Genomic DNA, 16114 nt, shown 5'->3' on the forward strand with positions numbered 1-16114 from the left:
TCGTTTAGCACATATAAGCATGTTAGGCATTTTCCCTAAATAAGCTAGTGTTTGTGTCTATTTAGGTGTATTACCTATGACACACTCCTCATAATCATTGCTTAGCATTCTAAGTTTAAGTCTAGAAATAAATCCATATTCCTAGTTCGCTTAAACTAATGCTCTGATACCAATTGTGACATCCCCATTTTCACGGCTAGAAAAGACCGATTTTGTTTATGCTTTATAAAAATCAGAGTTTTTCTTTCAATAAAAATGTTGCGGAATTTGTTCCCAGTAAAATATGATAAATACGTTATCAAAACATTTCTAAAGAAATGCATTTTTATTCACTTTTAAAACATTTTGGATGTCATCGTCAATACAGAAACATAAGCATAAACAGAACTTAGATTCATTTACACTAGTGATCTACGTCTCTTTTAAATCTCTCAGTTTAATGTAACTTCATATCGACACTTGTGATACAAATAAACTGAGTGGGTCAGGTTGGGAAACCTGGTGAGTACATAGGGTTTTCAACCCATAATAATATAATTAGTATGTTAAATCATCAAACAATTTACCCAATTACCCATCCCCATTATCTTTTTTACTCTTAAGGAGCTACCCTAAGGATCAATTGTTCCTCGTTCATTCTTTCCTAAGGATTATCCTAAGGAATAGGCATGAAATCCATCGTTGCCAGGGTTTACTCAACATGCACTAAATCCATAGTTGCCAGGGTTTGCTCATCAGGCACTAAATCCATAGTTGCGAGAGTTATCTCGTTTATCGACAGTATCATTCCCGAGAATCCACTCACAATACATGTCAATGGGTTTTTATCTCGTTTATCGACAGTATCGTTCCGAGAATCCACTCACAATAAATATCGATGGGTTTTTAGAGTACACCTGGTGAATACACAGTTCAAAACACCTACAGATTGCAAGCCTGCTAGTGTCCACTGGACTGTCTAGAATAGTCTGTGGTTGTTATCCATACTCTGCTGGATGACGGGGCCAACACTTGGGTAAAAGTCTTCTCTCATGGTTCAACTCTCACCCTTACTGTAACATTCTGAATTTTAGGTGTGTCTCTTAAACCCTTCTATTTTCCATGATTGTCAAGTTAAGTCCTTAAATGATGTATTAAGGCAAATGAGTACGCTGTGCGTACTCATGCGCTTAAGTTGGACGCGGACTCGCCAAGGTACGCTGGGCGTAGCGGGTTCAGGTGCAAACCCTAATTTGTGGCTTGTGCACTATAAAAGAAATGCTAAGGCTTTGTCCTCAGCCACCATTTGAGAGAGTGAAACCCTAAGAGAGCATTTCCTTCGTCCTAAAGCTTGTGTGTGAGTGTTTTGAGCTAAAAGTGCCTTTGTGTGTTAGTAAAGAAAAAGGAGGGGTGCTTATGGAGGCTAAGGTTTGGAGTTCAAGCTTAGATCTAATTTCTTTTAAGGGAGGAGCTTCACTTAGAGGTATAAAGCTCAAAACTTTCCTCTTTATTTTGGTTTGGTGTTTTATGGTCCATTTCTAGGGTTTAAGTCCCAAAGGTGGAGACTTTATGAGCAAAATCGGCTCCGTCGACCTAGATCTGTCCCATTTCAGTGTTATGTGTGTTGTTGATCCATAAAAATCCCAGCTTGGTCGTCATTATGAAGTCATGTTTGAGTTATGGGCTTTAAAGGGTTGGAAGTGGAATGTTTTGGGTGTTGGTGACTCTCATAGCCATGCAAAGGCTTAAAGTCACCAACTTTATGGATTAAGAGGCTTAGGGGTAGTCAGATCTGGGAGTTAGACGTGTTTCTTAACCGTTTAAGACCCGAAAAGCAAAGTAGCATGAAACTGGGATTTACGCGGGGCATAATCCCAGTACGTGCAGCGTAGGGGGTCGCATTCCCCAATTCTGTGAGGTTGCCAGGTACGCCTGGCGTATAGATTTGGTATGTCTAGCGTAACCCGGAGAGTTGACTTTTGTTGACTTTTAGGGTTTGGTCAATGTTTAGGTCTTTGAGCCATGAGAGGGGTAAAATGGTCTTTTACCCTTCTGAGAGTGCTAAGAGAGGGAGTTTGTCTAGCCTTGAGGGTTGTATTGATTAGAGTACTTATTCCATGTGATTAGGCGGAGGCTAGACCAGATTTTACCGAGTTCGAGATTTACCGAGTTATCTGAGGTGAGTCTTCTCACTATACTTTACCTAGAGTGGTAATTAGAGTTATATGACAGAGTATTTTGTATGTTATGTGATTGTGATACACTGCATTATTTCTATGTGATTCATGCCGTGTATGTTCTAGAGTTTACAGAGTTAGAATCGGAAGGTTCACAGAGTTAGGACCAGACGGTCCACAGAGTTAGGACCGGAGGGTCCATAGAGTTATAGCCTCGAGTGGTTAATATGTGTTATATGTGATATTTTGGAGAACTCACTAAGCCTTGTGCTTATAGTGTTTGTGTTATGTGTTTCAAGTACCAGTGAGGATCGCGGGAAGGCGTCGACATGATCAGTACACACTGTTTGAGTTTCATACATTTTGATCTTGGGATGTGATTTTATGGATTTGCTATGGGATACATTGAGAATTGAGAATCTTTATGAATGAAATTACATTTTTAAAAAGTGAAAAATTTGTTTGAAATTTACGTTGTTACAAGTTGGTATCAGAGCCTTGGTTTGAGCGATTCGGGTGCACCTTCCGGCGTATCTGAACTCAAACTGAGGATTTGAGAGATTTTCAAAATAAAACCACAAATTTTTCTAGAGTAAAAAGTTTTTGAAAAGAGCAGAGCAAAGCAGTGTGTACGATCAGCCAGCGCCCGAATGGTGATTTCCAAAATACCCTTATATTATGTGTTATGAGATATGATATGATATGTTGTGCATGTTAGAATAGGCTAGGTATTCTTATTAGGACTAGAGTGGCTTGATTTGTGATGCCTTAGCCTAGGGATTATGCTGCTAGGAGACACTTATGAGTGAGATGGTAGCAGCGAGGAGCTTATGAGAGGTCTGCTAGAGAGTAACTTATGCAGAGTGAGAGTAGAGTACTCGGAAATTAGGATCCTAGGAGGAGGACTTGGGGTGAATACTGATGCGGTGTGAACGGTAGAATTGGGCCCGTACTACTGAAGACACCGGATCACTGTGCAGCCCAAGTAAGAATCCTTAGGGTACCATGGATCGAGTAGGAATGGGATATCGAGTGTGTGACATCCCCATTTTCACGGCCAGAAAAGACCGATTTTGTTTATGCTTTATGAAAATCAGAGTACCTCTTTTAATAAAAATGTTGCGGAATTTATTCCCAGAAAAACATGATAAATACGTTATCAAAGAATTTACAAAGAAACGTATTTTATTCATTTAAAACATTTGGGATGTTATCGTCAATACAGAAGCATAAACAAAACTGACATTCATTTACACTAGTGATCTATTCTCCTTAATCTCTCAGTGTAATGTCACTTCATATCGATACCTGTGATATAAATAAACTGAGTGGTTCAGGTTGGGAAACCTGGTGAGTACATAGGATTTTCAACCCATAATAGTATAATTATTATGTTCAAACAATCAAACAATCAACCCAATTACCCATCCCCATTATCTTCTTTACTCTTAAGGATCTACCCTAAGAATCAACCGTTCCTCGTTCATACATTCCTAAGGATCATTCTAAGGAATCGGCACGAAGTCCATCGTCATCGGGGTTTAAGCACTAAGTCTGCATAGTCGCCAAAATTTATACAACAGGCACTAAGTCTGCATAGTCGCCAGGGTTTTGGCACCAAGTCTGCATGATCACCAGGGTTTAGGCATCAAGTCTGCATGATCACCTAGGTTTAGACTACACCAAGTGAACACATCATTCACAACACTTACAGGTTGCGAGCCTGCTAGTGTTCCACGGGACTGTCTAGAATAGTCCATTGTTGTCATGCATACTCTGCTGAATGACGGGGCCATCGTTTGGGAAAAGGCTTCTCACATCGTTCACCTCTCACCCTTACCTCGTGGTCTATAACACCTCTCATCTCATCGTCCAACTTATTTTCCATCTATTACATCTACCCATGTTTTACCCCAACATTTTTGTAGATATAAAATACATATACGGTTTAAATCATTTAAAACGTGCATAAAATCATTCCACTAGCATAGACAGCAAGTACTTAGATAATATGCGCACATAACACATAATTTATATAGAATACTTCATATCTATGTGTAAGATGAAAGGGACCATGCACTCACTTGAAAGGTGGTGACTCAGCACTCGGACAGCGCTTCGATACTCTCAAAACAATTTCCTTCGATAAAACCTAGTATCCATACCACAAGGGTTTAGTCTAACGATAACCGTGACAAATTAATAGTCTGACTATTATTATTATTATTATTATTATTATTATTATTATTATTATTATTATTATTATTATTATTATTATTATTATATAAGCGTTAAATAACACTCAATATAACTCATAATAATAGCCCAAATAATTATTTTAAGGACCTAATAACATTACTATAATTATTTGGAAGCTATATTAAAAATTGCGTAAGCGTAGCTCACTTACAACGGATTTTAAAGAAACCGGGCTTTGCGTTGAACAGTGTTTCCGAAACCGAAAGACCCTTTTTTCTCGGGACTGCGGGAGCCTCGGGGCTTCCTTAGGGTGCTAGGGGATCACCTAGGCTTAGGGGAGGGTTAAAACCCTTAGAGAGAGAAAGAAACTACAGAGAGAATGAGAAATGGTGTGAAAAATGTGGAGACCCTCGCCCCCTTTTTATACCCTGCGAGGCCTCGGACTACGTTGGGCGTAATCCTTTGCTACGCGGGGCGTAACTTCAGATAAGATCCAACTGCGTCCAGCTGTCTCGCACTTCGGAAGAGGATAAGGACCGAGGGTACGCTGGGCGTACCAAACTCCGATGTGGGGCGTAAGGCAAAGCGAGGTGACGTGACATGATCCGAAGGGCGCTCTGCGATCGGCGATGGACGGCAGCGATGAGGCTACGTCATCCATCTCACATCAGATTTCACAATTTGCACACTCAACTTTAAAAATTCATAACTTTCGCGCACGAGCCATGTTTTCGATTTTCTTTATATACACGTGAAGCGGGAACATACTCTACAACTTTCGTTCAGACTTCGTCGGCTAATTTTGAATTTATTTTAAAAGTTATATTATTAATAGGCCGGGACAGGATTGGTCCGCTAAAAATTCATAACTTCTTCATCCGACGTCCTTTTTCTCCCATCTTTTTCTTGTTACGCTACTCTTAACGAGATTTTCGATTCTTGTTTAGGTCGTGTCGGCTAAAAACCGCTCGATCTAATATTCGAATTTCGGGTTGTACACAACTAAGCCGAAACTTCGAAAAATCATAACTTACTCATACGAAATCAGATTTGGGCGTTCTTTTTATGGACGCTCTCAGTTTAACGTATTCTACAACTTTCATTTCGATTGCTAAGGCTAAAACTCGCTCTATCGTAAATTCGCTATTTACGCTTCCCGGTATCGTGCCGGTTTTGTCACGAAACTTCGATGGGTCATAACTTCTTCGTTATAACTCGGATTTCGACGCTCTTTATATGTACGGAAACCTTGTAACATATACTTAAACTTGGTTAAATTATTTATTCTAAATAATATTTTGACGAAAAGTCATTTTCGACACTTATTGCCTCTAATTTTACTAGCCAGGATCTACGGGCGTTACAATTATCTCCCCCTTAGGACGATTACGTCCCGGAATCATCAATGAAATAGGGATCGTATAATGAATCCTTACATCATCTCTTCATCCTAGGTGATAATTATAACTTCTATATTCCTTCAAGTCTATCTCTTAGACTTATTGACTGTAAGTAGTACTCGATCGTGCACCTGCTTTCTATCTCAGGTTAGACTCCAAATTATGACCTATCATTGATACCTCTACTGTTCGCTTTTTATTCCACTCTTCCGTCTTAAGTCAGATGCTACATCGAACTTGGTTCTCTGAACCACGTAACATACTTATCGTAGTCGGACTCGATTTGATATGACCATTAGGGTCGGAATATCAACAATCTTTTTAGTCATTACTGAAATGATGGTAACGACATAATTTAATAAAACTGTATCAATTACTAGCTTCTTGGTAACCTTGTCACTTTCCCTGATCCAAGTGTGAGTCCTGTGCTTCCGGTAGTATATGCATCTACTACCTTTCACACCTACTCATACTCGTCCCAAGTGTTGTCTCGCAGTTTTCCAAGTCACCATACAAGAAAATCACATAACAGTTTAACATATCAGATAACAAAATGAAGGCTTTATTATTTCTTGAAACGATTACATAGGTCTTCAAGTTCACCCTAGACTATGCCTCTAATAGGCTACATCATATAATACTATGGATACTGCATAACTTGATCTTCGGATATGAAGTCCTCATCCTTGATTCCTCGCATGGTTTTCTGCTTCGTCGAGGATCATGTGGAATGGCCTTGGCCTTGGTGGCGTGTTTGGCCTTGCTGCCTCGTTTTTCTTTGGGTACTCCCTAGAGATATGCCCTTCTTTGTTACATCCATAGCACACCTTCTTGTTGGACGTACACTTGCTGGCGTAATGCCCTGTCTTTCCACATTTGTAGCAAGTTACCTCCTCGCTACATTTCCCGAAGTGCTTCTTTTTACACTTCTCGCACCACTTGGATTCACCTCCTCCTCCTTCTTCAGTTTTTGAGAATTTCCTTTCTTTGTTGGATTTTTAAGATCCTTCATGCTTCCTTTTTTCTCCTGCCTTGTCTTTTTCTAGACCCCTTTCTCTTATCTGGGTCTCTACATTCTTAGTTGCTCTAACAACTGTTTTCAAGGTAGTTGCCATTTTGACCATTGGGCCGAAGTTTGTGGGCAGTCCGTTAGCAAACCTATCGATCTTTGAGAGTTCAGTAGGAACCAAGTAGGGGAATAGCTTCACCCTCTCGGTCAATGCGGTGGCATACTCATCAACACTCATCTTCCTTTTCTTCAAGTTCCGAAACTCATTGTTTAGGTCTATCAGATCTATCTCTGAGCAGTACTGCATTTTCAACTGTTCCAAGAACTCTTCCCATGACATCCTTAGGGCTTCTCCTCATGGCATCGTATCTGCCAATAGCTTCCACCAGCTCAAGACTCCAGTTTCCAGCTGTCTTACTGCGAAGACAGTCTTCTGTTTCTCGCTACAGCTGCAGCTCTCAAACACCATCTCCATCTCAGAGATCCAATCCATAATCTCAACCGGCTTCGGGCTTCCTGAGAGACTTGGTGGTTTCGCACCCAAGAAATTCTTGTACATTCGCCCATCCTTGTCGTTTCTCCTCTCCGGGCCATCCCTTCGCTCACCTTGAGTCCCCACTTGACTCACTTGGCGGCTATAGTTCCCTTCCTCCGATTGCTTGGGAATCAGCTCGGGTTGCTCAATGGGCATAGTAGGTTCATCCCTATTCAACATCCGCATCATTTCTTCCCTTTGTTCAGCCAACATAGTCTGAATTATGGCTTGTACTCCAGCCATGGTGAATGGCTCGGATACATCTTCTACTGCAACAGGTATTTGCTGAATCACCAAGGGTTGATTCATATTCCCATTTGCATTCCCAGCTCCACTGCGGGTTCTTTCCATTTTGATATATGCACCGAATAAGGTGAATCTAGATCTTAATTTAGGATTGACGCCTTAAATCATCCTTATCACTCCGAGACATTTATATGCTAGTTCTAATATCGTAGTTAAACGCTTAGAATCCTAAGCACATAAGGTTTCCAGATTCGGTCGGCAATAGACCATAGATCCGATCAAGCTATAACATAAAGCATAACAAATCATTTAGCACATAAAAGCAATTTAGGAATCATTCCTAAAATAAGCTAGTGCTCACACCTCACAATCATCGCTTAGCATTCTAAATTTAAGTCTAGATATAAATCCATATTCCTAGTTCGCTTAAACTAATGCTCTGATACCAACTGTGACATCCCCATTTTCACGGCCAGAATAGACCGATTTTGTTTATGCTTTATGAAAATCATAGTACCTCTTTTAATAAAAATGTTGCGAAATTTATTCCCAGAAAAACATGATAAATACGTTATCAAAGCATTTACGAAGAAACTTATTTTATTCATTTTAAAACATTTGGGATGTCATCGTCAATATAGAAGCATAAACAAAACTTACATTCATTTACACTAGTGATCTATTTCTCCTTAATCTCTCAGTGTAATGTCACTTGATATCGATACCTGTGATATAAATAAACTGAGTGGGTCAGGTTGGGAAACCTGGTGAGTACATAGGGTTTTCAACCCACAATAGTATAATTATTATGTTCAAACAATCAAACAATCAACCCAATTACCCATCCCCATTATCTTCTTTACTCTTAAGGATCTACCCTAAGAATCAACCATTCCTCGTTCATATATCCTAAGGAATCGGCACGAAGTCCATTGTCACCGGGGTTTAGGCACTAAGTTTGCATAGTCGCCAGAATTTATACAACAGGCACTAAGTCTACATAGTCGCTAGGGTTTTGGCACCAAGTCTGCATGATCACCAGGGTTTAGGCATCAAGTCTGCATGATCGCCAGGGTTTAGGCATCAAGTCTGCATGATCACCAAGGTTTAGAGTACACCGAGTGAACACATCGTTCACAACACTTACAGGTTGCGAGCATGCTAGTGTTCCATGGGACTGTCTAAAATAGTCCATGGTTGTCATCCATACTCTGCTGAATGACGGGGTCATCATTTGGGAAAAGGCTTCTCACATCGTTTACCTCTCACCCTTACCTCATGGTCTATAACACCTCTCATCTCATCGTCCAACTTATTTTCCATCTATTACATCTACCCATGTTTTACCCCAACATTTTTGTAGATATAAAATACATATACGGTTTAAATCCTTTAAAACGTGTATAAAATCATTCCACTAGCATAGACAGCAAGTACATAGATAATATGCACACATAACACATAATTTATATATAATACTTCATATCTATGTGTAAGATGAAAGGGACCATGCACTCACTTGAAAGGTGGTGACTCAGCACTCGGACAACGCTTCGATACTCTCAAAACAATTTCCTTCGATAAAGCCTAGTATCAATACCACTAGGGTTTAGTCTAACGATAACCGTGACAAATTAATAGTCTGACTATTATTATTATTATTATTATTATTATATAAGCGTTAAATAACACTCAATATAACTCATAATAATAGCCCAAATAATTATTTAAGGACCTAATAACATTACTATAATAATTTGGAAGCTATATTAAAAATTGCGTAAGCGTAGCTCACTTACAGCGGATTTTAAAGAAAACCGGGCTTTGCTCGGAGCAGCATTTCCGAAACTGAAAGACCTTTTTTTCTCGGGACTCCGGGAGCCTTGGGGCTTCCTTAGGGTGCTAGGGGATCACCTAGGCTTAGGGGAGGGTTAACACCCTTAGAGAGAGAAAGAAACTAGAGAGAGAATCAGAAATGGTGTGAAAAATGCGGAGACCCTCGCCCCCTTTTTATACCCTGCGAGGCCTCAGACTACGCTGGGCATAATCCTTGGCTACGCGGGTCGTAACTTCGGATAGGGTCCAGCTGCGTCCAGCTGTCTCGCACTTCGGAAGAGGATAAGGACCGAGGGTACGCTGGGCGTATCGAACTCCGACGCAGGGCGTAAGGCGAAGCGAGGCGACGTGGCATGATCCGAAGGGCGCTCTGCGATTGGCGATGGACGGCTGTGATGAGGCCACGCCATCCATCTCGCATCAGATTTCGCAATTTGCACACTCAACTTTATAAATTCGTAACTTTCCACGCGATTTGTGCGAGCTCCGTTTTCGACGTTCTTTATATCCACGCGATTTGGGCGTTCTTTTTATAGATGCTCTCGGTTTAACGTATTCTACGACTTTTTTTTAGATTGCTAAGGCTAAAACTCGCTCTATCCTAAATTCGCTATTACGCTTCCCTGTATCGTGTCGGTTTTGTCGCGAAACTTCGACGGGTCATAACTTCTTCGTTATAACTCGGATTTCGACGCTCTTTATATTTACGGAAACCTTGTAACATATACTTCAACTTGGTTAAGATTAGTTATTCTAAATAATATTTTGCCGAAAAGTCATTTTCGATACTTATTGCCTCTAATTTGACTAGCCCGGATCTGCGCGCATTACAGAGTGTGTGCATACTCGAGCGAGTCTCTGATATTTTGTGTTGTATTTCAGAGAGACATCATGGTTGGGACACGCCACACACCTGAGAGAAGTGATGTTAGTGATGAGGAGATCCGCAGGTTGATTCACGAGGAGGTGGCTACTGCCATCCGAGCCAAGATACCAAAGATGTTTGGGTCTATGAAGACCACTCTGATCGAGACTTTTGACGAGCATTACGCTGCTCTTACTGATGATGCTGTTGCTGCGGCCACCGCAGCCGTCGCTGCTGCGAGGCCGCAGGGGGTGACTCGTTGCTGTACCGAGATTTCAGCAACACGAAGCCACTAGAGTTTGACAGGACGCATGATCTGATCGCTGCGATGAGATGGATTTATGACATTGAGGGATGCTTCAATACGTGTTCTTGTCTAGAGCAACTGAGAGTTTGGTTCGCGCTAAACCAACTTCTCTTGGGAGCGAAGGACTGGTGGAATTTTGTGACAGCGCACTATTCTTCTGCATAGCTTGCCGCGGTGACCTGGGAGAGGTTCACCGCTATGTTTCGTGATGAGTACATTGCCCCGATGGAAAGGGAACATTTGGCCCAGGAGTTCTTGACCCTCAAGAAGGGTACCAAGTCTGTTACAATGATCACCAGGATGTTCCATGAGAGGGCGATGTTCTGACTTGAGCACGTGTCTTCTGAGCAGGCACGCATGAGTCGTTATTTAAGCATTTTGTGGAGAGACATCCGCAAGTTCCTGGCGAACTCGTTGTACCGGACATTTGTCGAGCTTTAGGCAAATGCCCGGAAGAGGGAGATTGAGCTCGAGACTCAGGCCAGGGAGGAGGCGGAGTCTCAGGGGAGGGATCGGTGACCGGCACAGTCCCAACCGGCAGCCAAGCGGGCCAAGCCTGCCGATTCGAGATCAGGGAACCAGAAGGGCCGCACTTGTGGCAAGTGCGGCAACAGTCATGATAGGATTTGATGAGAAGGGTCTTGCTACAAGTGTGGAAATGAGGGGAACATGGCCAAGAATTGCCCCAAGGGGTTTGCAGTCTGTTTTCACTGCAACCAGATCGGACACCGAAAGGACGAGTGTCCGCAGTTGCGGGGGTTAGCACAGGGAGCATCACAGGGATTTGCCCCTGCTGTCGTGTGAGATACAGAGAGTCAGTCGGTGATGGCCGAGACGCCAAAGGCTTGCGGGAGAGCCTTCCAGTTGACAGTGGAGGAGGTCCGCGCAGCGCCCGATGTTGTGGCTGGTATGTATTCTTTCATCTATTTATTTTGAGTTTGTGGTATTATGCTTATATTATGATATGTGTAGGTACATTTCTTGTGAGTTTTGTACCTACTTTGGTGTTATTTGACTTGGGTGCGAGTCGGTCTTTGGTGTCGTTAGCCTTTAGTCAGCACATCAGTATCTGTCGAGAGGCGTTGAGTCGACCTTTGCGAGTTTACATAGCTGACGAGAGAGCGGTGTATGCCATTGATGTGATTCGAGGATGTGTACTCGAGATCTTCGGTGTTGAGTTTCCGATTGATTTGGTCCCGATTACGATGGGAGATGTATGTGGCATCGTGGGTATGGACTGGTTGAGCAGGTTTAGAGCGATTATCGACTGCGAGCGACAGCTTGTGACCATACGAGACCCTAGTGGGGGAATTCTTACGGTTTATGGTGAGGGTACCCGTTCTGGGTCAGCATTTTGTTCGGCCGCTAGAGCGAGGCAGAGTCTACAGCAAGGCTATAACGGGTTTGTGGCTTACGTGGTGGATACGAGAGTAGATGCAGAGAGACCGAGGTCGGTCGATAAGATCCTGATAGTGCGTGAGTTCCTGGACGTTTTCCCCGAGTTGCCAGGAGTGCCTCCCGAGAGGAAGGTAGAGTTCCGTATCGATTTGGTTCCGGGGGCAGCGCCTATCGCCAAGGCGCCCTATCGCCTTGCGCCACCAGAGATGCAGGAGTTATCCTCACAGCTGCAGGAGCTGTTAGGGAAGGGGTTTATTCGGCCGAGTAGCTCGCCGTGGGGTGCGCCGATCCTTTTTGTCAAGAAAAAGGTGTTGGATTAATGTCTAAGTCCATAACTATATTTGGTATGTACTTGACCCGACCCGGCATGGTCCATTTGGGTTGCACTTCACCGGCACAATTTATATGGATAGTATTTTGAGAATAGTATATTTATGATTTATATTAATATAATATAAGTTCTAATATATTAATATAATCGTATTATTTAATTAGTATTGATCAAGAATTAATTTATAATTAATTAAGTGATCAAAATGAACTAATTAAATATGGACTCTTAGATATATATGTGTAGTGGGCCAAGTTCATTTAGGTTGGGCTAAGTCTTCATGGATAGTCCATGGAGCTTTAACCCCATGGATCCTATGAAATGAAAGGTCATGGGTTTAACCCTAGTCTCCATACTATATAAATATGTCTTTGGTTGGTGAAATTGGCACTAGTGTGGGTACACTAAGAGGGCTAGCCAATTTCACTAGAGAGAACCAAGTATCCATATTCTCTAAAGTCTTCCAAGGTGTTTTGGTGATTTGTGATTCTATTTGAGGCTTCCACACTATTGGGGCTAAGCTCTTAAAGCTTGAAGACATCAAGCTACACCAAAAGGTATGTCATCTAACTAGTCTTTGTAGTATAGTTACCTCATAGTATGCTAGTTAGGATTAAAGCCTTGGAAAGTTCTTATTTGCATGTATAATAGAGAAAACATAGATCCAAGGTTTATAGGGTTGCATGTACACCATAGGAGTGTTAGAATGCTCAAAACCCAACAGTGGTATCAGAGACTGGTTGTTTTCTGTTATATTGATGCAAATGTTTTATTTTCAAAGTTGAAAAAAAAGGAAAAAAAACATGACGTTTGTCAAATTTTAAGATAATTACTTTTTTTTTGTGAAAAACTAATTATTTGTAAAATTTGAATCATTTGCTATATGAGTTGAATTAGGTCAAATTTAGTAAAGGATAAAATGATATGATTATTTGATTAGTTTTAAAAGTTTGATCTAAAGAGTTTTTTGAAACCTCCATAAGTTATGGATATGAAAAGGTTTAAAAAAAATTGATTCAAAGTTTTTATGGAGTTACAAAATTTGGTGTTAATGTTTTAAAGAATTCCATAACTTATTCTTAAGTTATGGAACATGAAAAGTTTCATCATAAAACAAACATTTAACTCCATAAGTTATGGATTACCAAAAGTTTTATGTTTCCTTGTTTTATGAGTTATTTTTAGATTATTGAAAAATATGTGTTAGATGTTTTCAATCCAAATTAATCTAAAAGCTGTTCATAAAATGTGTTTTTGTAACTTGTCCTCAAGTTATATGAAAAGTCACATTTATGAATCTTAAAAACTCATAAAAATGCCTTAGGTTATAAAAAAATATAGAGTCTTTTCTTATAAATAGTTTTTATGGCTCCATAACTTGTCCTCAAGTTATGGATGTCCAAGAGTCTCTTCATTAAAAGTTTTAATACTTTAATTAAAACTCATAAGTTATGAAAATCCAAGAGTTTTGAATAGTTTCAAAACTTGCCCTCAAGTTTTGGAATTTGAAAAGTTTTCTTTTATGAATACTTTAATTCCAAGTTAAGCCCTTAGAATTTTAAAAGTTAAAATTCAACCCTTATACTTTATAATATTATAAGTTAATAATATTTATATATATGTATAAGAGTAAAGTCAGTCTTACCGTTAGTAGGCCTCATTCACGAAGCCAGTCTATAAGGGGGGTATAAGGTTATTGCCTATAAAATGGAAGTTTAATGGGTATCCACTCTCACCTACCACTTCCTTGACTGGTGGAGGGTCGTTAGCCGAACGGGTAGGACAAGGACTATAATTCTCCCTTCATTAAAAGTATTAATGATAAATACTAAGTAACTAAACCTTTTATAAATACCCAATCTTAGTTACTTAGGAAAAATGTGAATAAGGTGCTAATCCATGAAATTACACTTTGCACTTTGTTTAAGTCGGTTAGTGGAGCGTGTGTGGTTAACCGGCACACTAACTCGTATTTAACAAGGTAGGCAAAGGGTAACTTGATTTTATCATAGTATCGATGGAGCGTGTGTGGTTAACCGGCACATCGATTGAGGGGTAAACACTTAAGGGTACCAAGTAATTTGCATGGTTACTTCACACCTTGTTTTGTGATCCTCAGCATCCCAGTCACAAAACCTGAAGGGCACACTCGATATTGAAACATGCCATTGAAAGTTCAATGAATCTCAAAGATATAGGAGTTTCAAATCCAATTAAAACCTAATAAATTATTACGTTTTTCATGGTGGAAATTGGTGAATCGTCATTCACATACCTTCAAATATTCTATAGCTTGGATCACGGCATCCCTCTTCCAAGTTATTGATGGGTTTTAGCCATAAGAACTTTCCTATGTGCGCATGCAAAACCCTAATGCTCGGATCTAGGCTTTCTAATTAAACATGCTTTGAATCCAAGACTTCTAATAACTATTTAGGCTAAGTAACAACATTGAAACAGATCTAGAATCATACCTTTGAATTCCTTGTTGACCTTGTTGTCTTGGAGCTTCTAGAGTCACAAATGTCACTCCTCTAATGGCTTACAAACACCAAAGCAAGAAGGATGATTTAAGAGAGAGGAGAGGGAAGGAATTTCGACCAGAGGTTCCTTACTTTAGGTCAAGTGTCGAATTCCATCAGCCATAGGGTCTATTTATACTTGTAGACTCCTTAAGGATTACAGATAAGTCCCTATCAAATAATCTTCTCTTAAGGCTATCCAAATCCATTCCTAAGATAAGCCTTTGGACGATTTTAGCTATCCTATATCTTATAGAATTCGTCCATAGCATATCCAAATGGATTTACAGTCTAAAGTTTAACTATCAAACAATTGACAGTTTATACCCCTTTATTTAATTAACTTCTTTAAGTCACCAAAATAATTCTAATTAATTCTATGACTTATATTAATCAAATAACAATATATTATTCATTATATTATTCCCATAATATATTAATAATATTTACTCTCTCTTATTAAATCATACTATCAAGTTGCTATGGTGAAGGCAACCCAAAAGGACCATGCACAACCGGATCAAGTACTTGCCTAATAATGTTACAGCCTTAGACACTATTCCAACAGTCTCCCACTTGGATAAGTCTAGTAACTATACAAGTACAATTCGGTTTGCAATCGTAGCTATCAAAGACGCAGTCAAACTCTGATCTAATCAATCTTGTCCTTTTAGATAAGGGATCGTACAGTCCTCTGTTAGATATCATGCTGACAATCCTATGGAATGGTTAGTCAAGCATTTAGGTTTCTCGATCTCTGATTTATTTGACATAGAACTTAATCGAACACATCAATTCAGTTCTGACCGGGCCCGGCACATAAGTCAAATCAAATCATCGAGCGGCCGAGATATCGCTTTTACCTTCTTAGATAAAAGTTACAGATAAACTTCGACTTATATGCATTTACTTATTCATTAACTAGCTATTCACAACAATGCGTTTTATAACACCGAGTTACTGATGCGTTTTCGCATTATCAATGTACAACTAATTAACAAATAACAAACCATATATCTAGGTTTTAAGACTATATGATATTATCGTCTTGGGATCACCGATTTATATCTTATTCCATAAGGTGATTCCAGCAAGCGCGGGTTTGTTCCAATGCTCAAAACTAGTTCATAAGCACTCATGAACGTTGCAGCAACCCTTTGCTATGTCTAACACCATTTAGACAATCTACACACCAATTCATGACAATCTTCATTCATATCTACTTCCAACATATGAACGATTATGGACAATTTGAACAATTCTATTATTCCTAATAATTTCAATTATTCTGGAAGTCAAAACACGCAAAG

Source organism: Lactuca sativa, chromosome 4 (genome assembly GCF_002870075.4).
Source record: "Lactuca sativa cultivar Salinas chromosome 4, Lsat_Salinas_v11, whole genome shotgun sequence".
Taxonomy (NCBI): Eukaryota; Viridiplantae; Streptophyta; class Magnoliopsida; order Asterales; family Asteraceae; genus Lactuca; species Lactuca sativa.